The sequence below is a fragment of the Onychostoma macrolepis genome, chromosome 03 (genome assembly GCF_012432095.1).
Source record: "Onychostoma macrolepis isolate SWU-2019 chromosome 03, ASM1243209v1, whole genome shotgun sequence".
Taxonomy (NCBI): domain Eukaryota; kingdom Metazoa; phylum Chordata; class Actinopteri; order Cypriniformes; family Cyprinidae; genus Onychostoma; species Onychostoma macrolepis.
Genome location: NC_081157.1, coordinates 51,348,456 through 51,372,705, shown reverse-complemented (window position 1 = coordinate 51,372,705; position 24,250 = coordinate 51,348,456). Strand labels below are relative to the sequence as shown.

The following is a 24,250-nucleotide window of genomic DNA, read 5'->3' as shown; positions in this document are numbered from 1 at the left end:
ATCTTGTCTTTCTCTTTCCATCTGTCTGAACGTCTTACATGAGTAGAAACTCCCTCCATTTGCTGCCACCATGGCCTCTATCTTCTCCAGTAGATCAGTCACCTGTGTTCGGTCTCCAGTCTGATTATTATTGAACACATGGAATCTGTTTCCACACGCTTCAATCAGCTTCATCAGAGGAGATCCAGGTCCTTCCAGAAACTGTTCAATGGTTTTTGTCTTCATATCATCTCCTCTGGTGAAGAGGACCATAGTAAACTTTAAAGAGTGCTCTCCAAAGTTTTCTTGAATGATCTTCACTGTTTCTTGTTCTTCTGGAGTGAATCGTCCCAATGGAATCAGTAAGAGAAACACATGTGGTCCAGGTAGGATCATGGAGATACAGTTGGTGATTTCTCTCTGAATCACTTCATTAGGAAGTTCAGGATCAAACAGTCCTGGAGTGTCGATCACAGTAACATATCTGCCATTGATTTTAGATGTTTCTCTCTGACATTCTTTAGTAACTGACTTATGAGATGTCTCTGATGTTAATGCTTCTCTTCCTAAGATTGTGTTTCCAGTTGCACTTTTCCCAACTCCAGTTTTTCCCAGCAGTACAATCCTCACTTCATCTTCACTCTCTGTTGAACCTGCAAGGGATTAAATGTTATCACTATTAAAGCCTAAAATTGGTTTTAAAAAGTATATGTAATTTGGAGAGTGATCTTTTCATATCTACAAAACCCTGTAATCCAGGACTATCAATCTATCAATCCATAAATCTAACAAGCTGGCTATCTGTATATCTACAATGTTAAACATTTTAGTGTAAAATTACAGTATATTCCAGGTTAATAACTGCATTTCTTTCATGAATTTTCTTGTATTTAACCTTTGTGCGTTCCTTATTTGGAGTCACACTCATGGTCTTCACGGTCAAAAGTGACCGGACACCTGAATTTTTTTTTTTTCTTCAGTAAAATCAATCTAATATATTTTTGTTCAATAATATTTTTCTTTTGTATTTTGAGAGAATTTTATGGTACTAATTAATATTTATGCAATAATTATGATACATTTCTCCCATTGAAAATAGTACAACATTTTTTTTTAATCATTTTTCAATTTATGCAGTATTTCAGATGAAAATAGACACTAGGCCTTTAAAATCCAATTTTTGAATGCAGATTGGCACCTCCTGGTGTGAGCAAATAAAGAAAACATGTAATTTCATGGTGTAACCACTAGTTGCCTGTATAGGACTCTATAGAGGGTCCTGTGAATTCCCTAGTTGTTTTTAGACATAATTGTTTACTTTTATTAGGTTGTGGATATAAATGTATATTCAGGCATTCTCAAAGACTACTTTTTGTCAAGGTTTATATATATATTTTTTGGCATTATTATTATTATTAAATAGGTTTTTGCATTATTATTACTACAGTCAACCCTGAACACAGAAAGCATTTTGTTACACAAAACATTAAAAAAAACTATAAAAATGTAACAAAAATGAAGAGGAATGCTTTATCAGAGCCTAATCCTTCAGGGTCTGATCTGATTTTAACCTCTTATTTCACTCTTCTAACTCATTTTGGCTATATGGTTATAGCCATACCAATTCATTTGAGTGTGTGTGAGTGGCTGTATCTGTTTTACACTCTTGATGTTTTAGAGTATAACCCGTTCCTTGTTGTCCACTTTTTAACTGCATTGTAGTTGAATTATTGATTTTATTTTACATAGTTGCTGTGTTACAGGCACACCAGTTCATTGGGGTGTGTGTGTGCATGTGTATGAGTGGATGTGTTGATTTTGCACTCTAGATGTTTTAGAGTTTCACCCCTTCATTGCTGTGCAGTGTTTTTCTGCATTTTTGGGGATTTATAGATTGTACACACAAAAATGTTCTGTATTTTTCCGGTCATTTTTGACCGAAGACCATGAGTGTGACAATTTTTTTCATGAGTTTAACTTTTTCGAATCATGCCCTAAATTTTTTTTGTGTGTTTACATACCAAGTGCCATAAAAGTCACAGAGTTTCGTACCATTCTGGTGAAGCTACAATTTTTTAAAATTCAAATTGTAAAATTCTCCGGTCAGAAATGACCGAAGAACGCACAAGGTTAACTGCACTAAAAACATGGTTTTACTGTGAGTTTACAGTATTGGAAAACACAATTTACTGTATTTATACATTGCGTATGTACCTTGAAGGTACCCAGCGTACTGTACTTCATGATTTGACTATGCTGTGGAGTTCCTTGATTTGGTTTTATCTGTGCAAAAACTTATTTTTGCTTCACTTTTAGCAGTTTGTGTTTTTGGTTTATTTTGTAATGTCGGTTTGTTGTGTAAGTGTTTTGGTTATTTGCTGAGTGTCACCATTGTTGTATTTTGTATGTCAAGTATTGATGACTGTGCATCAAGTAAGGAATAATTGACGATGGGTCATTGAATTATTAGAAAAATAATGCACACCCGAGGTGGTGATGCGGCCACGGCGCAAAGTTATTTTTCTAATAATTTTAGTCAATTATTCTGCTTATACTATGGTTGCCACACCTCAAAACATTGATCAGGTTCGGGTTTGAGTCGTTCATTCATCACGTGACAGCCCCATAAGCTAAACTTATGCAGTCAGAGCCGGAAAGAGAATTGATTAGGTCATCTATCGAGTCTTTCGAGTCGTTCGTTCTTTTGTCACGTGACGTGACAGCATTGGACAGAGAAATTAGTTAATTTACAAGCTTCCTTACAAACGTGTGCATAGTTGTTGTTATTATTATTATTATTATTATTATTATTATCATCATTTACTCTTACAGTTATTTGATGCATTTCTGGTCTCAAATTGAAGCTTTTTATTTCTTACAGTTTATAAATGTGTGAATTTCTGTCATGATTGAATACTCTTTCTTTGGCCATTTCTTTTCCATAACACTGAATGTGGTAACAAAGGTAATAAACTAAAGAGTTGGTTACTATTATTATTATTATTATTATTATTATAAGTCTTTTCCCTCAGATTGCACAGGTTTAGCTTATGGGACTGTCACGTGATGAACGAAAGACTCAAACCCGAACACTCGACAGATGAACTAATCAATTCTCTTTCCGGCTCAGACTGCATAGGTTACATGTATGGGGCTGTCATGTGATGAACGAACGACTCGAAAAACCCGAAGACTCGAAACAGGTGAACTAATTCAGTGCAGAACCTATAGGATATTGCACATGCGCGACTGAACAAATCACTCCCGAGGCGACTCGTTCTTCCCGAGTCACACTAAAGATTTGTTCAAAAAGAATGAATCGTTCAGGAACGACCCATCACGTGTCAGCCCGCATTCACCATAATAATCAATGAATATTCAGATATACAAGCGTATAACTTGCTGTTGTAGATGCACACAGTCAATGCGCTCAAAGATTCGCAGACCGTTCCAAAAATGGCAGATGGCTTACATATCACGGCCCATAGACACAGTCCATAATGAGGCATCTAGGTATATCTATGGAGCATACTAAACTTCAGCCGGGAAACTAGCACATTATTAGGAAAGGCAATTTGCAAAGATTCATAAAAACCCTTATACTCACTTCTTATGCAGACAAAGCTGGATCACGAATGATTCGCGCGAACATAGACACATTTAGGCAGATCGGGGATCAGTGCATTCACTTCAAAGCGAAAGTAACGTTAATCTTCTGCGTCTTCAGTGGCTCAGATGTTGGGAGTAACTGACGACTGCTATATTCATTATTACATCCAACAACTAAACACTTCAATCGCTTAATTGGAGACATCTTGTCTTCCCCTGCACTGGAGTCGACACAATGGTGGACAGCTCTCAGCTCACTCAGGGCGGTTCTAAGGTAATACGGTCTTGTCAATCTTGTGGGAGCAGCCTGTACAGAACTATGTCATTCTGTCAGGAATCTCAGAACAGCCTGATTTTAGAAAGAGGATTTAAAAAAAAAACACTGGGTGGATTTTTATCATTATATGATGGATGTGTACACACACACCTCCAACACACATTTATGTTCAAACAACTTGTAAAGTGAATTTTGCATCCGATGACCCCTTTAAGGAAAAAAAAGTTGTGCTAGCTGATCTGTTGGATACTAGAGCTCAAGGGGCTTTGGTTAGGTCCAGATTTCAGAGTATTTCTGAAATGGATGCCCCGTCCAGATTCTTCTTTGCGTGGAAAAGAAAAATGGCCAAAGAAAGAGTATTCAATGTTTCTGACTAGGGATATTCGAAGGCTCTTAGCTTCTATAAGGAGCTGTATGCCTGTGAATGTGTGGAGGACCAGTCAGTAAATCAGTTGCTTTCAGATCTTCCACAGTTGACAGAGGAGTCGTGTGCTGGTTTGGTGTGTCCTCTGACAGTGGATTAACTTTTTAAGGCACTGCAAATCATGAAAAATGTCAATGCACCGATTTAGATGGGCTGCATGTGGAATTTTACAATGCATACATGATACTTGAAGACTTGCTTGCAGTGTTAAGCAGCAGTCTGTCTGATAGGCAACTGCCAACAAGTTGTAGGAGAGCAGTTTTAACTCGGCTCCCAAAGAAAGGTGACCTCAAAGAGGTCAAGAACTGGAGACCAGTGTCTTTCCTGTGCACTGACTACAATATTTTGTCAAAAACTTTGGCCAATAGACTAAGGGACGTGTTGGGGCAGGTCATCCATATGGATCAGTCCTATTGTGTACCCAACAGATCAATATTGGACAACATATCTTTAATTCGAGATGTTTTTGAACTCTCCAGACTTTTTAATCAAGAGGTTGGTCTGATTTCTCTGGACCAGGAGAGGGCTTTTGACCGGGTGGTACATCAGTTTTTATGGTATACTCTCGAGGCTTTTGGTTTCCCTAGTGAAAAAAAGTATACTTTATTGTATTTGTAATATATTCCCTGTTTTAATAGTACATTGCAAATATACTAACAAAAAAAAAAAAAGTACCATCTTTAAATATATAAAAAGTATATTAGCATCATGCTTTTGCCTATTTTCACAATACAACTTTTAACACACTTTAAAATAATTGCAATTCAGTATATTTTCCAAAACATATATTTTACAAATACTTGAACTTTCAATTCAAGTATTTTACAAATACTTGAATTGAAAGTTCTGTCTATTTTTTATAAGTATATTTATTTGCACTTTACTTAAATATATTTTATGAATATTGTTTAATTGTGTGCTGAAAATGATCATTGTAACAATGCATTGAAAGTATATTTTCAAAGTACATTATTAAATAACCTGAAGTTGTAGTGTATTTCAAGTTACATTTTTGAGTATTTTTTAAGTTTATTTCTTCATTCTTGGAATTCACTTCATGACTTGGACATACATTGCTTTCAGAAAGTAATAAAGCAAATAAATAAAGTGAATGCATTATAAAGTGTACAGTCAAGTAAACACTGTCTATATTGCAAGGCCAAAAACTGAAGTTCACTCACTCTGCATTAATATTATATCACTGCATTATTATAACATATCATTATAAATTTTATGGAGAAATAAAGCTGAAAAACAACAATTGGCATTGATATCTGTATAAAGCTGCAGATTCCCCAGGAATTAGTTTTTTAGTCTCTTTCAATATTGTTTGGAAGTGGAATGACATACAGTTTGTCCTTAGACCTAATAATTACACATTTCCATTTGAGTGATTGAGGATGGACAGCAAATACATTATGAGACACTATGTAAATGTTCAGGATATATTTAGCTGAACATCTCTAAAAAAAAAAAAAAAAAAAAAATATTGCTACACGCATACTTTAGCTAAAACAGAATCTGTTTGTGGTGGGTGCAGAAGATTGCCCCATCCTCACACTTGAAAGCCACCAGGATCATCATTTCACAGAATGTTCCATCATTTAACTGTACAACAGATTTGTTTCTCTTTTTTAAGAGTCATGTTATTACAGGAATGATAAAGAACACTTCTCACTGAAGAAAAAAACTATTTTTTTTTTTATGCTGTTCACTTTATTTAAACAATTCCTTTTGATTTAACACCATATATCAGGTTTCCCGTTCAAACATGACTGCATCGAACAGACTTGAAACAACCTTTTTTTGTTACTTGCTTTTTCTTTTCTTTTAAATAATTTACTACTTTTGGTTGCAATCAATTTATTTTAGCTACATTTAAATAAACAAATTTAGTTGACTAACTTTCAACATTTTTTATTTAAATGTAGCTAAAATAAATTGTTTGCAATCACTTATCTTAATTTTTTATTTAATCTTTTTCTCACTGTACCTAATTCTTTCATATTACGCCTACATTAAGCCTTTTTTTAATGTAATAACTTTTACTTAGGCTATGTTTGCCAATCACAATGCACTGGGACAGCTAACCAATCACAACACATTTCGTTTTTCAGAATGTGGGCCTTCATCAAACCTGGAACTAATCGAACCGTTTTTGTCAGGCTGGGGAGAAAGGTATTGTAATTTGTAATTGTAATAAAAAAAATTGTATTTGTGATTTTCTTTCTCAGTCGGACAGAGACAAACAAGTCTGGTGATTTTTGTCTTTTAAACCGGGAAGACGGCTGACAGATCTAACCGACACTCGCGCCACAGAAACTAAAGCAACAGGTAAGACCAACCCACCCATTCACTATATCACAGTAGTTTTAAACTTTGTGTTAATCGTTATTTATGATCCGCTTCGTCAGTTTCATCTAGCATATCATTGTGATGCTAATTAAGTTTACTAATGCAGCCGAATAAGCCCCGGTAAACAAAGCGGCTCGAGGAGCATTTATGATGGCTGTTTTGCTAACGTTATTTACCATTTCAGACTGATATTTGCTCCTCACGTTTTTTAATTTGAAACTCATACTTGCATATGTTTTTGAAATCAGTGTTTTCAGAACAAAGGCAGCGTGGAGTGCAACAAGATGGCTGCGATACTACGGCCCTAAAGTGAAGTAAGTACAATTCACATTGATTTAATTGATAATAATTCCTTACATTTATATAGCGCTTTTCTAAGCACTCAAAGCGCTTTACATTGTCAGGAGGTATCTCCTCATCCACCACCAGTGTGCAGCATCCACCTGGATGATGCGATGGCAGCCATAGTGCACCAGAACACCCACCACACACCAGCTTACTGGTGGAGAGGAGACAGAAGCTGTGTCCGAAACCGCTCCCTATCGACTATATAGTGCACTATATCGGGTGTCAGCCATTTTGTAGTGCTGTCCGAATTCTGAGTGAACGACTTCATTCCCTACATTCGTTCACTACTTTTTACCCACAATGCATTCTGATTTCGAGTGTACAACCGATGTACACTCGCAGAAGCACTATTTCCCACAATCCAATGCGGAGAACTGACGAGCTGTTAGAGAGAGCGGGAGCGAGCGAGTTTGAACGAGAGATGCCGTTTAATTTACAAAAATGATGAATTTGGTGGATTTTTTTAAATGTTCGTTGGTAGTGTATTCATTCTGATGTCAAATTAACGGTCGCCTGAGGGCGCTCTACGGTCATCTTATTTGAGTGCAAAAACGCTGCTCGGGAGAGTTTCAAGATACTAACAATAAATACATACAATTATTAATGTGTGCTAATGTGAGTTTATTTTTGCTGACAATATTTTAATAGTATTTAATGATTATGACCATATTACAGAACAAATGAATAATATACCATCAATGAAACCACAAAGCTGATTACAATAGTCATTTTAAGTGTTATTGCTATTAATATTATTTTCTAAAATGAGGTACATGAAATATAAAAGTACATCTAAGATGTTTTTGCAACAGCCAAGTCTCACGTGCAGTGTACACGTCATCGTCCGAATCCATTCACTTCATTTCGTTCACTCCTTTCAAAAATAGTGCACTCAGCTGCCTTACGCTATATAGGGATTAGTGAATGAGTGAATGAGTGAATGAGTGAATGAGTGAACGAGTGAGCGATTTCAGACACAGCTAGAGTGATGAAGCCAATCAGCAGATATGGGGATGGTTAGGAGGCCATGATGGTCAGAGGCCAATGGGCGAATTTGGCCAGGATGCCAAGGTCACATCTCTACTCTTTTCGAAAAACATCCTGTGATTTTTAATGACCACAGAGAGTCAGGACCTCGGTTTAACGTCTCATCCGAAGGACGGTGCTTTTTACAGTACATTGTCCCCATCACTATACTGGGGCGCTAGGACCCACAAAGACCACAGGGTGAGCACCCCCTGCTGGCCTCATTAACACCTCTTCCAGCAGCAACCTAGTTTTCCCAGGAGGTCTCCCATCCAGATACTGACCAGGCTCAACCCTGCATAGCTTCAGTGGGTAACCAGTCTTGGGCTACAGGGTGACATGGGTGACATGGGTGCCGGTGATGGGTTTTTAGTGTTATGCGAGATGTAAACCATCACTTTCTGAAAGGTTTTTTAAATATATTTCTTCATTTTTGGATGAATTGCTATTCTAGCAAATGTAGCAGCATAAATGGGTTACAAATACAGTATTTTAGACTGAAATTTAAATCATTGATCAACTCATGCATACACAGCCCAGACAAATACTGGTTCTTTCACACCACATGAAGGACATCATGATATCCAAGGATCAAGGATGTTAGATATAATGTAGTGTGCCACCATTTTTGATTGATTCAGACTCATTACGCTTCACAAGAATACAAGTTGGGTCTTGAAAGTTCTAGTAGGCTTTCTTAATATGGATTACAAAATCTTGTAAATATTGTGTGTTATATTTCCACTTGCAACTTATCTTAAAGTTGCTTTGGGTTTATATAAAGGTGTGTTGATTTATTATTTATATTTATTTGGTTGTTTTATTAATGAAAAACCCAATTCAATTCAAGCTCAAGAACATTCAGCTGATACACCCCTGAAAGTTTTTCCAAATTAAATCCAGTTGACCGACAGCTCTGGAAGACATTTTGAGAAAATGACTACAAGTTTTTGAAAAGTACTACAGGGTTTTAAATGGGCACAAACCCTACTAAACACTACTCTGATTCTTCACAACTTTATTTTCAATTATGAAAATTTAAATGTCTTTCCACACAAGTCTTAATTTTATGATTTGTGACACATACTAACTTTTTTTTAATGCATTTAGAAAAAGGAGCCTGACCAGATGCAGAAGGCAACAGTCTCCATCATTGCTGTTGAGGAGGAAGAGGAAATGTCACGAGGGAACCCACTGGATGTTTTAGACCCACAAGTCTAGTGTCAGTGTGGTGCTGCTGTTTTTTGCACTTTATGCCCTTATTTAGAATACACTAACTTCTCAAAGCAGCTTTACAGAAAAGGCATGTGTCTACATTATAATTTAGCCTGATCTGTACCATAAATACTATACTTTTCAACTTGAATAGTGTTGTATCTTGTGATTTATAGTGATGCTACATGGGTGTACTCACTTCTGTTGTATACTGTATGTTTGACTAATTCAGTGGAAGCAATATTGACGTGACATACTGATATGTCACTCACTGCTAATCATGATGTTCATTCTATTAAGTAGTATGGGTTTAATACAAGATATTTACAGTCCGATGTAGTAAAAAGAAAAAGTTGTATGAACATGCCCTCTGACCTTACCTCTTTTACTTTAACAAATGCTGTTCTTGCAGAGTTTGCACACACAAGTACATCGGTTACACTTTATATTAGGTGGCCTTAACTACTATGTACTTACATCAAAAAAATAAGTACAATGTACTTATTGTGGTTATATTGTATTGCAAAACACCTTTGCTGCTATTGAGGTGTGATACGGGTAAGGTTAGGGACATGTTTGGTGGTATAGGTAGGTTTAAGGGTGGGTTAAGGTGTAAGGGATGGGTTGACAGTGTAATTACAAATGTAATTACAGAACTTAATTACAGATGTAATTACATATAGGTAGTTTTTAAAATATAAGTACAATGTCAAAACATGTATTAACACAATAAGTGCATTGTACCAAATTATTAATTTAAATGTAAGTACATAGTAGTTAAGGCCACCTAATATAAAGTGGGACCAGTACATCTGATGTGTGAGCGGCCATCAGGCGTAAATGTAACAAAGAGCAATTCTTTATAGAATTGCAATATTTTTTGGACATGTATAATTTATAATTGTTTTATATTGTTTTTGTTTTGTTTTATTGTATTTATTTTACATGTTTGAAATAAATGTTTTTTTTTTATGTTTGTTTATTTTAGCGTTTTTTATTTAAAAACATGGTTGGTGCATTTTATGTTTTGCAATGCTAAAACCATTTGAGGTTTAAATAAACACTGTTTGAATTGTTAATAATATGTCTCTGTCTGTCATTGAATTTATGTACTTATTGATATGGCTTTAAAAAGTGGATTCAGAATTGGGGGGGAAATTTGTATATTTTTACTCAAAAATAATACATTTATAGTATATTGCTTGTGTGTTTCAAAGACACTCATAATTAATTTGTAATGTACTCGTAATACGAAAAGTACACTTTAATACCACTGATCAAGCATGAAAATAGGCATGTACTTAAAGTGTACTTGAAGTTGTTCCAATTTAGCATATAAAAGTACACTAAATACACTTAAAGTTATACTTTAATATAATTTAACTAAAATACACTTAGTACAACAAAAAAAAAAATGTTCCAAAATAGCACACTTTAGGTATACTGACAATTAGTCTAGCTGCAAGTATACTTAGTATACTTTTTTTTTCACTAGGGTTATCAGGCATGCTGTATTTGATAGCTTTAGAACCAATGTTAAATAAAATTAGAGTAGAGTTAGATGGTTTTAAAAATCGCAGGCAGGGTTAAGGGGAGAAGAAAACACAGGTTTAACCCTAGAGACATGAAACACAAGGTGAACCCGACCAAGAGCGGGAGGGAGCTTGAGCCTGATTAACCGGATTAACCACCTTGGTGACACGGTACGGCCCAATGAATCTGGGCGCCAGCTTACGAGAAGGTGCCCGGAGAGGCAGATCCTTGGTAGAAAGCCATACCCGTTGACCGCACACATTGTCACGGCCCTGCTGGTGTGCCCTGGTTGGCCACCAGATGTCACTGTGTGTGTTAGCACATGGCTTATTGTTTGTTGTTTGTGCCATGTGCTTTCCTGTCTATTGTCTCACCCACCCTCCTTGTTATCTCATTATTGTTTCATTTACTTCACCTGTGTCCTCCTCGTTTGGCTCCCCATATAGTCTCCTGGTGTCTGCAGTCCTGTGATGTTTCGTTGTTTAATGTCGGATGGTTCATGTCGTGTGTGAGTTCGTTTACATGTACTGTGGTCTCTGCCTGCCTGCCTGTTTTCCCCTTCGGGTGGTTTTGTTCTTTTGTTTCTCTTTTATTAAAAGACCCATTTTCTCCTGCACTTGAGTCCTCGCCTCATCTCTCGACCCATCCCGTGACAGAACGAAACATCCCAAATGAGGACTCAGCGGAGAATGGGCTCACACCATCCACCAGCCTCTAACGTCAGCAGCCCCCTCTACCAACGCATCCTCCAGTTCCAGGCCCTGAGCTCCCTCCGTCAGCAGGGTACTGACGTGAGGAAGTTTGCCCTGAGGTTCTGTGGAGCAGCAGAGGGTTTGGGGTACAATGATGCGGCCCTCAAGGACCTTTTCAATAGTGCCCTTGAGGAGCCCCTCAAATGGTGGAGGATGAGGGGGCTGGACCACCTGACGTTTGGGGAATTTGTGGAGTTCCTGGCACGTTCCCCAGCTAGGGTGGCTGGAGTGCCTCAGGCAGTGCTCGCCGAAGCTGCAGCACCTCCAGTGTTGGCCGACGGCTGCAGCACCCCAGCGGCAATCAAAGGCGTCAGAAGCCTCATCTGCCGCACCCAGTACCTCCAGCCCGCTCCCAGGCGTCCCGGGCTGATCTGGCGTGCAGGAACCCCCACTGATGTCAATGCGGCGGCGTGGTCGGCTCGCGCTCCCAGCGGCGGTACCGCTCACGTTCCTCCGAGGCTGCGGTACCGCTCACGTTCCTCGAGGCTGCGGTACCCGCTCACGTTCCTCCGAGGCTGCGGTACCGCTCACGTTCCTCCAGCGGCGGTGTCCGCTCACAAGGCTTCAGCGGCGGTTTCGCTCACATTCCTCCAGGCGGTGTCCGCTCACAAAACTCAGCGGCGGTGTCCGCACACGTTCCTCGGCGGTGTCCGCTCACAAAACTTCAGCGGCGGTTTCCGCTCACGTTCCTCAGCGGCGGTGCCCGCACACAAAACTCTCGAGGCGGCGGTGTCCGCTCACATTCCTCAGCGGCGGTTTCTGCTCACGTTCCTCCCGAGGCGGTGTCCGCTCACAAAGGCTTCAGCGGCGGTTTCCGCACACGTTCCTCCAGGCGGCGGTGCCCGCTCACAAAACTCAGCGGCGGTGCCGCTCACGATCCTCTCGGCGGCGGTGCCCGCACACAAAACTCTCGAGGCGGCGGTGCCCGCTCACGATCCTCGGCGGCGGTGCCCGCTCACAAAAGCTGCAAGCTGCAGGGCCCCCAGCGGCAATCAAAGGCGTCAGAAGCCTCATCTGCCGCACCCAGTACCTCCAGCCCGCTTCCAGGCGTCCCGGGCTGATCTGGCGTGCAGGAACCCCCACTGATGTCAATGCGGCGTGGTCTGCTCGCGCTCAGCGGCGGTACCGCTCACGTTCCTCCGAGGCTGCGGTACCGCTCACGTTCCTCGAGGCGGCGGTGCCCGCTCACATTCCTCCCGAGGCGGCGGTGTCCGCTCACAAAACTTCAGCGGCGGTTTCCGCACACGTTCCTCAGCGGCGGTGTCCGCTCACAAGGCTCAGCGGCGGTTTCCGCACACGTTCCTCAGGCGGCGGTTTCTGCTCACGTTCCTCAGGCGGCGGTGTCCGCTCACAAGGCTCTCGAGGCGGCGGTTTCCGCACGTTCCTCCAGGCGGTGTCCGCTCACAAGGCTCAGCGGCGGTGCCCGCTCACAATCCTTCGTTGTGGCGGTGCCCGCTCACATTCCTCGAGCGGCGGTGCCGCTCACGATCCTCTCGAGGCGGCGGTGTCCGCTCACAAGGCTCAGCGGCGGTGCCCGCTCACGTTCCTCCAGCGGCGGTGCCCGCTCACAAAACTCAGCGGCGGTGCCGCTCACGATCCTCTCGAGGCGGCGGTTTCGCTCACGTTCCTCAGCGGCGGTGCCGCACACAAGGCTCTCGGCGGCGGTGCCCGCTCACGATCCTCTCGGCGGTGCCGCTCACGATCCTCGGCGGCGGTGCCGCTCACGATTCCTCGAGGCGGCGGTGCCCGCTCACGATCCTCGAGGCGGCGGTGGCCGCTCACGTTCCTCCCGGCGGTGTCCGCTCACAAGGCTCTCGAGGCGGTGCCGCTCACGATCCTCTCGGCGGTGCCCGCTCACATTCCTCCTGAGGCGGCGGTGCCCGCTCACAAAAGCTCCCAGCGGCGGTGCCGCTCACGATCCTCGAGGCGGCGGTGGCCGCTCATGATCCTCACAGGATCCCAGCGGCGGTGTCCGCTCACAAGGTTCCTGAGGCGGCGGTGGCCGCTCACGATCCTCACAGGATCCCAGGCGGCGGTGTCCGCACACAAGGTTCCCGAGGCGGCGGTGCCACTCACATTCCTCCAGCGGCGGTGTCCGCTCACAAGGTTCCTGAGGCGGCGGTGGCCGCTCACGATCCTCACAGGATCCCAGCGGCGGTGTCCGCACACATTCCTCCAGCGGCGGTTTCGCTCACGTTCCTCCCGAGGCGGCGGTGTCCGCTCACAAAACTTCAGCGGCGGTGCCGCTCACGATTCCTCCCGAGCGGCGGTGTCCGCACACAGGTTCCCGAGGCGGCGGTGGCCGCTCACGTTCCTCAGCGGCGGTGCCGCTCGCGTTCCTCAGCGGCGGTGTCCGCTCACAAAACTCTCGGCGGCGGTTTCCGCACACGTTCCTCAGCGGCGGTGTCCGCTCACAAAACTTCAGCGGCGGTTTCCGCTCACGTTCCTCCAGCGGCGGTGTCCGCTCACAAAACTTCAGCGGCGGTTTCCGCACACGTTCCTCAGCGGCGGTTTCTGCTCACGTTCCTCCAGGCGGCGGTGTCCGCTCACAAAACTTCAGCGGCGGTTTCCGCACGTTCCTCCGGCGGTGCCCGCTCACAAAAGCTCAGCGGCGGTGCCGCTCACAATCCTTCGTTGTGGCGGTGCCCGCTCACAAAGGCTCTCGGCGGCGCCCGCTCACGATCCTCTCGGCGGCGGTGCCCGCTCACAAAAGCTCCCAGCGGCGGTGCCCGCACATTCCTCCAGGCGGCAGTTTCCGCTCACAAGGCTCTCGAGGCGGCGGTGGCTGCTCACATTCCTCAGGCGGTTTCCGCTCACGTTCCTCCAGGCGGTGCCCGCACAAGGCTCTCGGCGGCGGTGCCCGCCACATTCCTCCTGAGGCGGCGGTGCTCACATTCCTCGGCGGCGGTGGCTGCTCACGATCCTCTCGGCGGTGCCCGCTCACGTTCCTCCGAGGCTGCGGTACCCGCTCACGTTCCTCGAGGCGGCGGTGCCGCTCACATTCCTCCAGGCGGTGTCCGCTCACAAAAGCTCAGCGGCGGTTTCGCTCACGTTCCTCAGCGGCGGTGTCCGCTCACAAGGCTCAGGCGGCGGTTTCCGCACGTTCCTCAGGCGGCGGTTTCTGCTCACGTTCCTCCGGCGGCGGTGTCCGCTCACAAGGCTCAGCGGCGGTTTCCGCACGTTCCTCCCGGCGGTGCCCGCTCACAAAAGCTCAGCGGCGGTGCCGCTCACAATCCTTCGTTGTGGCGGTGCCCGCTCACAAAACTCTCGAGGCGGTGCCCGCTCACGATCCTCTCGGCGGTGCCCGCTCACAAAAGCTCAGGCGGCGGTGCCGCTCACGATCCTTCGGCGGTGCCCGCTCACAAAAGCTCAGGCGGCGGTGCCCGCTCACGATCCTCGAGGCGGCGGTGGCGCTCACGATCCTCGAGGCGGCGGTGCCCGCTCACAAAAGCTCAGGCGGCGGTGCCGCTCACATTCCTCTCGGCGGCGGTGCCCGCTCACGATCCTCTCGAGGCGGCGGTGCCCACTCACATTCCTCCCGAGGCGGCGGTGCCCGCACATTCCTCCCGAGTGGCGGTGCCCGCACACAAGGCTCTCGAGGCGGCGGTTTCCGCCACATTCCTCGAGGCGGCAGTTTCGCTCACATTCTCCCGAGGCGGCGGTGCCGCTCACATTCCTCCCGAGGCGGCGGTGCCCGCACACAAGGCTCTCGAGGCGGTTTCCGCTCACATTCCTCCCGAGGCGGCAGTTTCCGCTCACATTCCTCCCGAGGCGGCGGTGTCCGCACACATTCCTCCAGCGGCGGTGCCGCTCACAAGGCTCAGGCGGCGGTGCCCGCACACAGGCTCTCGAGGCGGCGGTTTCCGCTCACATTCTCCCGAGGCGGCGGTTTCCGCTCACAAGGCTCTCGGCGGCGGTGCCGCACACAAGGCTCGAGGCGGCGGTTTCCGCACACGTTCCTCCCGAGGCGGCGGTGTCCGCTCACGATCCTCCCGAGGCGGTGTCCGCTCACAAGGCTCAGGCGGCGGTGCCGCTCACGATCCTCTCGGCGGCGGTGCCGCTCACGATCCTCTCGAGGCGGCGGTGCCCACTCACGATCCTCTCGGCGGTGCCGCTCACGATCCTCGGCGGCGGTGCCGCTCACGATCCTCTCGGCGGCGGTTTCCGCTCACAGTTCCTCCAGGCGGCGGTGCCGCTCACATTCCTCGGCGGCGGTGCCGCTCACATTCCTCCTGAGGCGGCGGTTTCCGCTCACAGTTCCTCCAGGCGGCGGTGCCGCTCACGATCCTCTCGGCGGCGGTGTCCGCTCACGATCCTCACAGGATCCCCGAGGCGGCGGTGGCTGCTCACAAGGTTCCTGAGGCGGCGGTGGCGCTCACGATCCTCACAGGATCCCCGAGGCGGTGTCCGCACACAAGGTTCAGGCGGCGGTGCCACTCACATTCCTCCCGAGGCGGCGGTGGCTGCTCACAAGGTTCCTGAGGCGGTGGCGCTCACGATCCTCACAGGATCCCAGGCGGCGGTGTCCGCACACAAGGTTCAGGCGGCGGTTTCCGCCACATTCCTCCAGGCGGCGGTGTCCGCACACATTCCTCAGGCGGCGGTGCCGCTCACGATTCCTCCCGAGGCAGCGGTGTCCGCACACAAGGTTCCCGAGGCAGCGGTGTCCGCACACAAGGTTCCCGAGGCGGCGGTGGCTGCTCACGATCCTCACAGGATCCCCGAGGCGGTGTCCGCACACAAGGCTCGAGGCGGCGGTTTCCGCTCACAGTTCCTCCAGGCGGCGGTGCCGCTCACATTCCTCCCGAGGCGGCAGTTCACGCTCTCAAAGCTCCCGGCGGCAGTTCACGCTCTCAAAGCTCCCGGCGGTGCCGCTCACAAAGCTCCCGGCGGCGGTGCCGCTCACAAAAGCTCAGCGGCGGTGCCGCTCACAAAAGCTCAGCGGCGGTTTCGCTCACAGTTCCTCCGAGGCGGCGGTGTCCGCACACAAGGCTCCCGAAATGGCAGAGCCTGTCATTGCCCGTTCCCAGGGGCAGCTCCACACACACCGCTGTGGTGGCGCGGGCTCTGACCTGGGTCCCTATCCGCCGGGCGCTGCCTCAGTCCCCAGGTCCCCTCTGCCGCTACATGGGCCTGGCCCACCATCTCTCCCCTGATCCACCTCCGGCCCACCTCTCTCCTAGACATTTTTTTTTTCCCTTTTCTGTTTTAGTGTGTGGAGCGTCTAGAATCCGCTCCTTAAAGGGGGGGTTGTGTCACGGCCCTGCTGGTGTGCCCTGGTTGGCCACCAGATGTCACTGTGTGTGTTAGCACATGGCTTATTGTTTGTTGTTTGTGCCATGTGCTTTCCTGTCTATTGTCTCACCCCACCCTCCTTGTTATCTCATTATTGTTTCATTTACTTCACCTGTGTCCTCCTCGTTTGGCTCCCCATATAGTCTCCTGGTGTCTGCAGTCCTGTGATGTTTCGTTGTTTAATGTCGGATGGTTCATGTCGTGTGTGAGTTCGTTTACATGTACTGTGGTCTCTGCCTGCCTGCCTGTTTTTCCCCTTCGGGGTGGTTTTTGTTCTTTTTGTTTCTCTTTTATTAAAAAGACCCATTTTCTCCTGCACTTGAGTCCTCGCCTCATCTCTCGACCCATCCCGTGACACACATAGGTTGGAAGAGAGGACCGGCGACGATCGCCTGCTGCCTTGGTTCGTCCTGAGGTTCAGACCAAAACCCTTATGACTTTCTTCCAGGTGCGGCAGTAGCGCTGAACGAAAGCCAGGGCAGACGGAACCACAGCATCGGGTTCCTGTGATGGAAACAGAGGCGGTTTATAACCCACAGAGCACTCAAAAGGAGACATACCCGAAGCCGCCACTGGAAGGGAGTTACGAGCACATTCTATCCAGGAGAGCTGTTGGCACCAGGAACTCAGATTGTTGGATGTCAGACAGCGGTGCATTTTTTCGAGATTATGGTTGACCCGCTCGCATTACCCATTGGTCTGAGGATGGAAACCAGAAGACAGACTCGCAGAGGCCCCGATCTGTCTACAAAACTCTTTCCAAAACCGGGAGGCGAACTGAGGACCCCTACCTGAAACCACGTCAACTGGCAATCCGTGGAGATGGAAGACGTGGTCCACGATCAGTTGGGCGGTTGGGGTTAGAAAAGCGATCCACCATAGTGAGAATCACAGTGTTACCCTTCGATGGGGGAAGCCCAGAGACAAAATCAAGGGCGATGTGTGACCATGGACAGGAAGGGACGGGAAGTGGATGAAGCAGACCATCAGGAGGGCGATTCACTCACTTACATTGGGCGGATGTGGGGCAGGCCAACATGAACTGTCTGACATCCGCGGCCAGTGTGGGCCACCAGAAGCATTGATGGATGGCAAACAATGTTCTCCGAATCCCTGGATGGCAGACCAGCCTGGACGCATGACCCCACTGAAGGACTTCAGGGCGCAGCGCACCTCCCTGTTACTTGCACCCCTCGACCGGCCTCCTCTACTCACCGCTCTATACCCCAAGAAAGAGCCCCGACCACCACCCCTTCAGGAAGGATGGCTTCGGCCATAAGCTCCCCCTCTGGGGCCCCGAACAGGTGCGAGAGAGCATCGGGCTTGACATTCTTGCCAGTACGAGAGGGTGAAGTTGAATCGGCCAAAGAAGAGCGCCCAATAGGCCTGACACGAGCTCAGCCTCTTGGCCGAACAGATGTATTCAAGATTCTTGTGATCTGTCCAGACCAAGAAGGGCTGCGCTGACCCCTCCAACCAGTGACGCCACTCACCGAAGGCCAATCTCACTGCCAACAGTTCTCTATTGCCGATGTCATAGTTACGCTCTGCAGGGCTAAGACGGCGAGAGAAGAATGCACACGGGTGCACCTTCCCGTCACGGAGGGAATGCTGAGATAGAACTGCGCCAACCCCGACGTCTGATGCGTCAACCTCGACAATGAACTGGGACTCAGGATCTGGAACCAACAGAATAGGTGTAGAGACAAAACGGGACTTTAACGTGTCAAAGGCTACCTGTGCATCCTGGTTCCACCTGAAGGACACCTTGGCCAGGGGAATGGTCGGGATGTTCCACTTGTGAGCCGAGGCAGAATCCAGGAAATTCCCCTCGGCCCCCGAATCCAGAAGGGCGTGGCAAGTGTGTGAACTTCCCTGGAAGGAGAGTCGAAAGGGAAGCTGAGTGCGCGTTGCTGGAGAGTTTGAACAGGGAAAGGCGCCCACCAGGACTCTCCACTTCACTGGTGGGCCTTGACTTTTAATGGGCACTGAAGTACGAAGTGGCCAGCCTTGCAGCAGTACAGGCACAATCCTTGAGTTAGACACTCCCGCCTCTGCTGCGGCGTAAGCCAGAGACGACCCAGTTGCATGGGCTCAACCTCAGCTGACTGAGGACTCGCCGCATCGGACGACGAGGACTACAGGTGGCGCCATGGAGTAGTAGATTGACGGCATTGGCGGCAACGGTTGAGATGGGACTCCACACGGAGCACGAGATTAATCAAGTTATCCAGCTCTTGAGGAAGATCCACAGCAGCTAGTTCATCGGCGATGGCAAAATCCAGTCCCCCGAGAAAACGAGCTAACGAGCAGAGAAACAAGGAAGGCGGGGAAACAATCATGCTGACAATGCGCACGTGGTGAGCTGTCAAAACAAAGCCACGCACACAACAACACCTGAACACAGAGACAGCAAAGAACAGGTGATCAGACCCGAGACACGACACTTAGTCGATGAATCAACCAATCAGAAAAACTGGGAGAATGTGTGTGAGAAGGTTTAGGGAAGATTAGAAAGGTGGAAATGGCTATTGCCTAAAATGTCTTTCAGGGGAAGGGCTTTGATTATTACTAATCTGGTAGCCTCCTCGCTGTGGCACAGATTATCGGTTTTAGAGCCTCCTGTTGGGATTCTTGAAAAAATACAAGTCAAATGTATCGTGGACTGGATTAACTTTTTGACTTCTAAGTAAGGTTGGTGGGTGGGGTTTTGGGAAATATATTTTCTGGACAGACTGCACTAAATTTGATTTGAGGTGTATTTCTCATTTTTTATGAGAGAGTGAGAAAAATTTGGTGTTTGGTGCAAGCCAGAAGATCCTTGCCTTATAAGTCTTTACACTGATTTTTAGAAGAACCTCTGATTAACGGTGCACATTTGGATTTATGTGATGATACAACACCTTGGTTAAACCAGGTTTTGACAAATGCTAAGATTGTGAAAATGAAGAGCCTAATGGAAGTGGCTGGTAAGACTCTGGAAAATAATACTGCTGCAGAAACTGGGCATACGATCAACAAGGACAATTAATCTTCTCTTGAAAAAAAGACGGGACTGTTTTATCATCACAAACTGCCCTGAATGCAACAGATCGCTTTCCAAGTATGGTGATACCCAAGACTGTTTTGGAATTGGAGAATTGTTCAGCTGCCTCAAATATTTTAAGAGACATTTTTGTAGATTCAAAGGGGAGCATGAGTCTATATCAAGTCAAGTGTATGTAAAAGTGATAAATAAGGACAAACTACAATGGGTGGATACGCCATGGAGAAGTCATTTAAATGTTGAAGATGATATTAAGCGTTTTTGGGATTCAATTTATGAGCCACCATTGACCAAAAAAGTAGGAGATCTTCAGTGGCGAGTATTACATGGCATTATTGCTGTCAATGCTTTTATTTCAGTATTGTATATGATTTATTTATTCATACATGACCCTCCACCTCCACTTCCTTTACTCACTCTCCCCTTACTTCTATCTAAACACAGGACACTACAGAGGTCACTGAAACCACCTGTCTTAATCAGAGTTTATTATAATGCAACAATTCATGTTTGAAGTCATTTGAAAGGTCTCCGGGTGTGTCTGGTAAAAAGGTCTCATTCTCTTAACAATAGAAAAGGCAGACTACTCCCAGATCTTTCACACATATTATGCCTGTATGTAAATGCAAAGTTATTCACCTGAAACCCCAAAAGGTAATATGCTAAACCCTTGCAATAAACAGACAATGCCATTTGGTCACTTCAGGGTTCTTCTGGATATTTAAGGGAGAATGACAAAGAGCTCAAGGAATCTGTAGGCAGACCTCCCACATACTTGCTGTGTGTAGTCTTTCGTTATCAGGTAATATTTCTAGATTATCTTATTTCAGTATTATTGAATGCTTTATATGATTTGATCAATGTGATTATAATGTTTGAATTTAACTTTGAATTGTTATCTTGATTACCTGATTAATAAATTACTCAATTAACCAATAACTCTGAAATTATTTTCTCAAGTAGATTAAGTGAAGGTGTATATTACTGCAAATCTGCGTCCAGGGTTGGTACACACTAAATCTCAGGTTAGATGAAGCATAGGGCACATTAGGTGAGATTCTAGATTCATGACTAACTGCTTGACTTTAGCTAAGTTGTTATACAGTTACATTAACTATGGGGGGCTAGACAAAATACTATTGGTGTACTAGCATGGTTCAGGCATATTTCTTAGTACTAGCCATAACCTCTGGATATTATCTCAGTTATATTCAAGTTGTTATATAGTTAAACTAACTACAGGGGGCTAGATCAAACACTATTGGAGTATTAAACATATTTCATAGTGCTAACCATAACCTCTGATTTTTGTTTGAGATTTAACTAAGCTGTTACATAGGTAACTGTAGGGGGCTAAACAGAACCACTATTTAAAGAATGACAAGCATGAGGTGGTCTATTAAATAGTTAGTCATAACCTCTGACTAATGATCAGACTGGAGAGTTTGTGATCGTGGGGTACACGTACATCGGCCGGCGTGATACACCCTGAGCGACATAGATTCCTAATGAAAGAGTAAATATAAAATAAGAGCTAAATAGAACGATCAAACATTCATCTAAATTTAATAAACAGCATCTTTTAAAACCTTTTCATTTTTGGAGTCAGATGAATTAAGAGGTAATACATATGAGAAAATGTATTTATTTTAATGTTATTGCGCTGCATAAAAGGAAAGACAGCATCACGCAAGAATCCTTCTGCCGTGTTACATCCTTCTCAGTTATGTAATTTTTAATGCAAAGATGACATTATTTGACCTAACCCTAACCCTAGCCCATAACAAAGACATCTCATACAATGTCATCTTTGCATTAAAAATTACATAACTGAGCGAATGACACTTAATGACATTTGTCATGTCAGTCTTATGCACACCCCTTCAAGTAAAGTGTAACCCAAGTTTGCATCTATGTTTTTAGTTTGTACTGAAACTATACTAAAAGTTAACTTATAAATATACTGATAGTTTACTAATTAAATACTTAACATTTCTGGTACACTTTGAAGTATAGTCTCACTAAACTACTAGTTTAATTGTTGTATACTGCAAGTATACTCGTAAATTTTCTTTAAGTGAACTTTACATCATACTTTAAGTTTACTACTATGTCACTATTTAGGTATTAATTTGTATATATTCTGTTATGTGAATATCTGAACATACAAAACATCAAAAGAAAGAACAAGGTATCTGCTTGTAAACAAAAACATTTTATTCTAACTTTATGCATTCTTTTTTATAAACACTTGAATATGGGTAAGTTTCATAAAAGAAAGAAATAAAGAAAGAAAGAAAACATTTTGAACAAAAAGCTGAAAAAAGACTATGAATTGGATACAGAATGATAATCAAAACATATACGGTGTTGAACAACTCCCCAGTCATTATTACCTCTTCATTAGTCGACATTTTATTCCATAACGTTACACAGTTTTGATGTTTTTTTTTTATGTCTGATGATCGTGTTAGTGTCACGAATCTGGTCTGCACTCCCGTTCATTCACCACTAGAGGTCACCCGCTCACCACATGGACTTTCACACCACACATCACATGGACTCCAATTCCCATCATCCAACACGCACACAGCTGTCACCAATCACTCATTGCACTAATCACACGCACACCTGGGGCCTGTACCATGATGGTGGCTAAACAAACTCCGGGTTACAGGATTAGTTTTGAGTTGACAAAACCAAACCGATGCAATCAGGCTTAATTGGTACCATGAAGCAGCTCATCAACTTTCTCTGTCAACTCGGGCTTTGATCCTTAAGCTATGATTACTCCACGGGCGCGTGCACATAAAAGAGTGACGTCGGCACCGAACAACCAATCGCGTTCAATATGGATAGAGCGAGAGCTGTCTATTTTTCTGGAGGAGCAAGAAATAATTATTCAAAAGTATGAAGAATATAAACATGTGTTTCAAGCACGCAGTAATACTGTATCTGCTGCCAAAGCAAGAGAAGAGTGTTGGAAAAAGATCGCTGATTGCGTTAATGCGTAAGTTAAACAAATATACATTCAATATTAATTAAAAATGATGTATGTGTGTGTGTGGCGTGTATATGATGCCTTTACAATAAGGTTGTATTTGTTTAGAGAACGTAATGCATTAGCTAACATGAATTGACAATGAACGATAGTTTTTCAGCATTTATTAATCTAATGTTAATTCCGTTAGTTGTTCAAGTTACTCATGTTACTTCACTGTGCATTAGACGTAATGTTAACATTTTTATTTAAAAATTTATTAATGCTTAAATTAAAATGTATATACGTATACTGTATGTATAAACGTATTTGTATCTAAAAATGTTACTGTATATTAGGCCTGTGTCATATAGATTAATAGGCTATTCATTGATTTTTAGATGCAACCCCAACTACAAACGTTCTTGGCAGCAGATAAAGACAAAATATAAAAATATCATTCAAAGTGGTGAGTATTTACCATAACCTTTTATTATTTTCGTGAACATTTTCACAAAAACTCTTTTGCAGCAAACAGAAAAAGTGTGACCTTCGAAAACTGGGGAGGCCACCTCCCCAGAATACACTGTGGCAGAGGAGCTGGCTCTGAGTAGCAATAAGGCGGCCGATTATGGATGGTATTGGTACAGGTGCTGTACAATCTGACCCTGGTGCTGGCTCCTCTAAGCAAGTGACACTGGGTATGTGTGCAATGCATTACTACCTTTTAAAAGTTTTACATGTGGCTGACTGTGTGTTCTGCAGTAGAGGAAATACAGTGTCCCTGTTGAAGCCGGCACACTTTCACACAGTCTCCCACACAGAGGTGAGCTTGCAGCAGACAGAACACTATGAATATGCTTTACAACAGTTACGCTTTACATTGGCCTACTTTAATTTATTAGGGTGAAGCAAATGACGAAGACACCCTCTCTGTGTGTTCTGAAACCATTGCTGAGGTGAATGCATTTGTTTTTTTGTTTATGGCACACATTTTAATGTCACACAAATGTGACTGGCCCTTATCTTTTATTGTAGGATTTTTCACAACCTACCCCACAAACTGATGCCTCTACCTCAATGGGCTTCAGAAGGAATGTGAACAAGGTACTGCTTTAAACCCTTGACATAAATTACAGCCAGTCCTGTGCCTGTATTAACTCCTGCCTTGTCATTTGATTTACCTTAAGACTTGTAATGACTGTTTGTGGTGGAATTATATTTCAGGTGGAAACTGACTCAGTCAGGGCCCTTTACAAAAGGAGCCTAGAATTGGACTGCACTCTAAAGGAGCTGGACTGTGAGCTGAGGAGCCTCCAAATTAAAAAATTAAATTGGAGATCAAACAGCTGGAAAAACAGATCTCAGTATGTGAACTTACTAAAACAGGCAACACATTAGTATGAACACT

General features: G+C 44.9%; 1 protein-coding gene across 3 annotated transcripts in view; it reads left to right on the top strand.

Moving 5' to 3' along the window:
• Positions 1 to 24,250, top strand: part of LOC131536168 (butyrophilin subfamily 1 member A1-like) — a 293,670-nt gene that overhangs the window by 148,446 nt on the left and 120,974 nt on the right. The gene's annotated exons all lie outside the window — the stretch shown is intronic.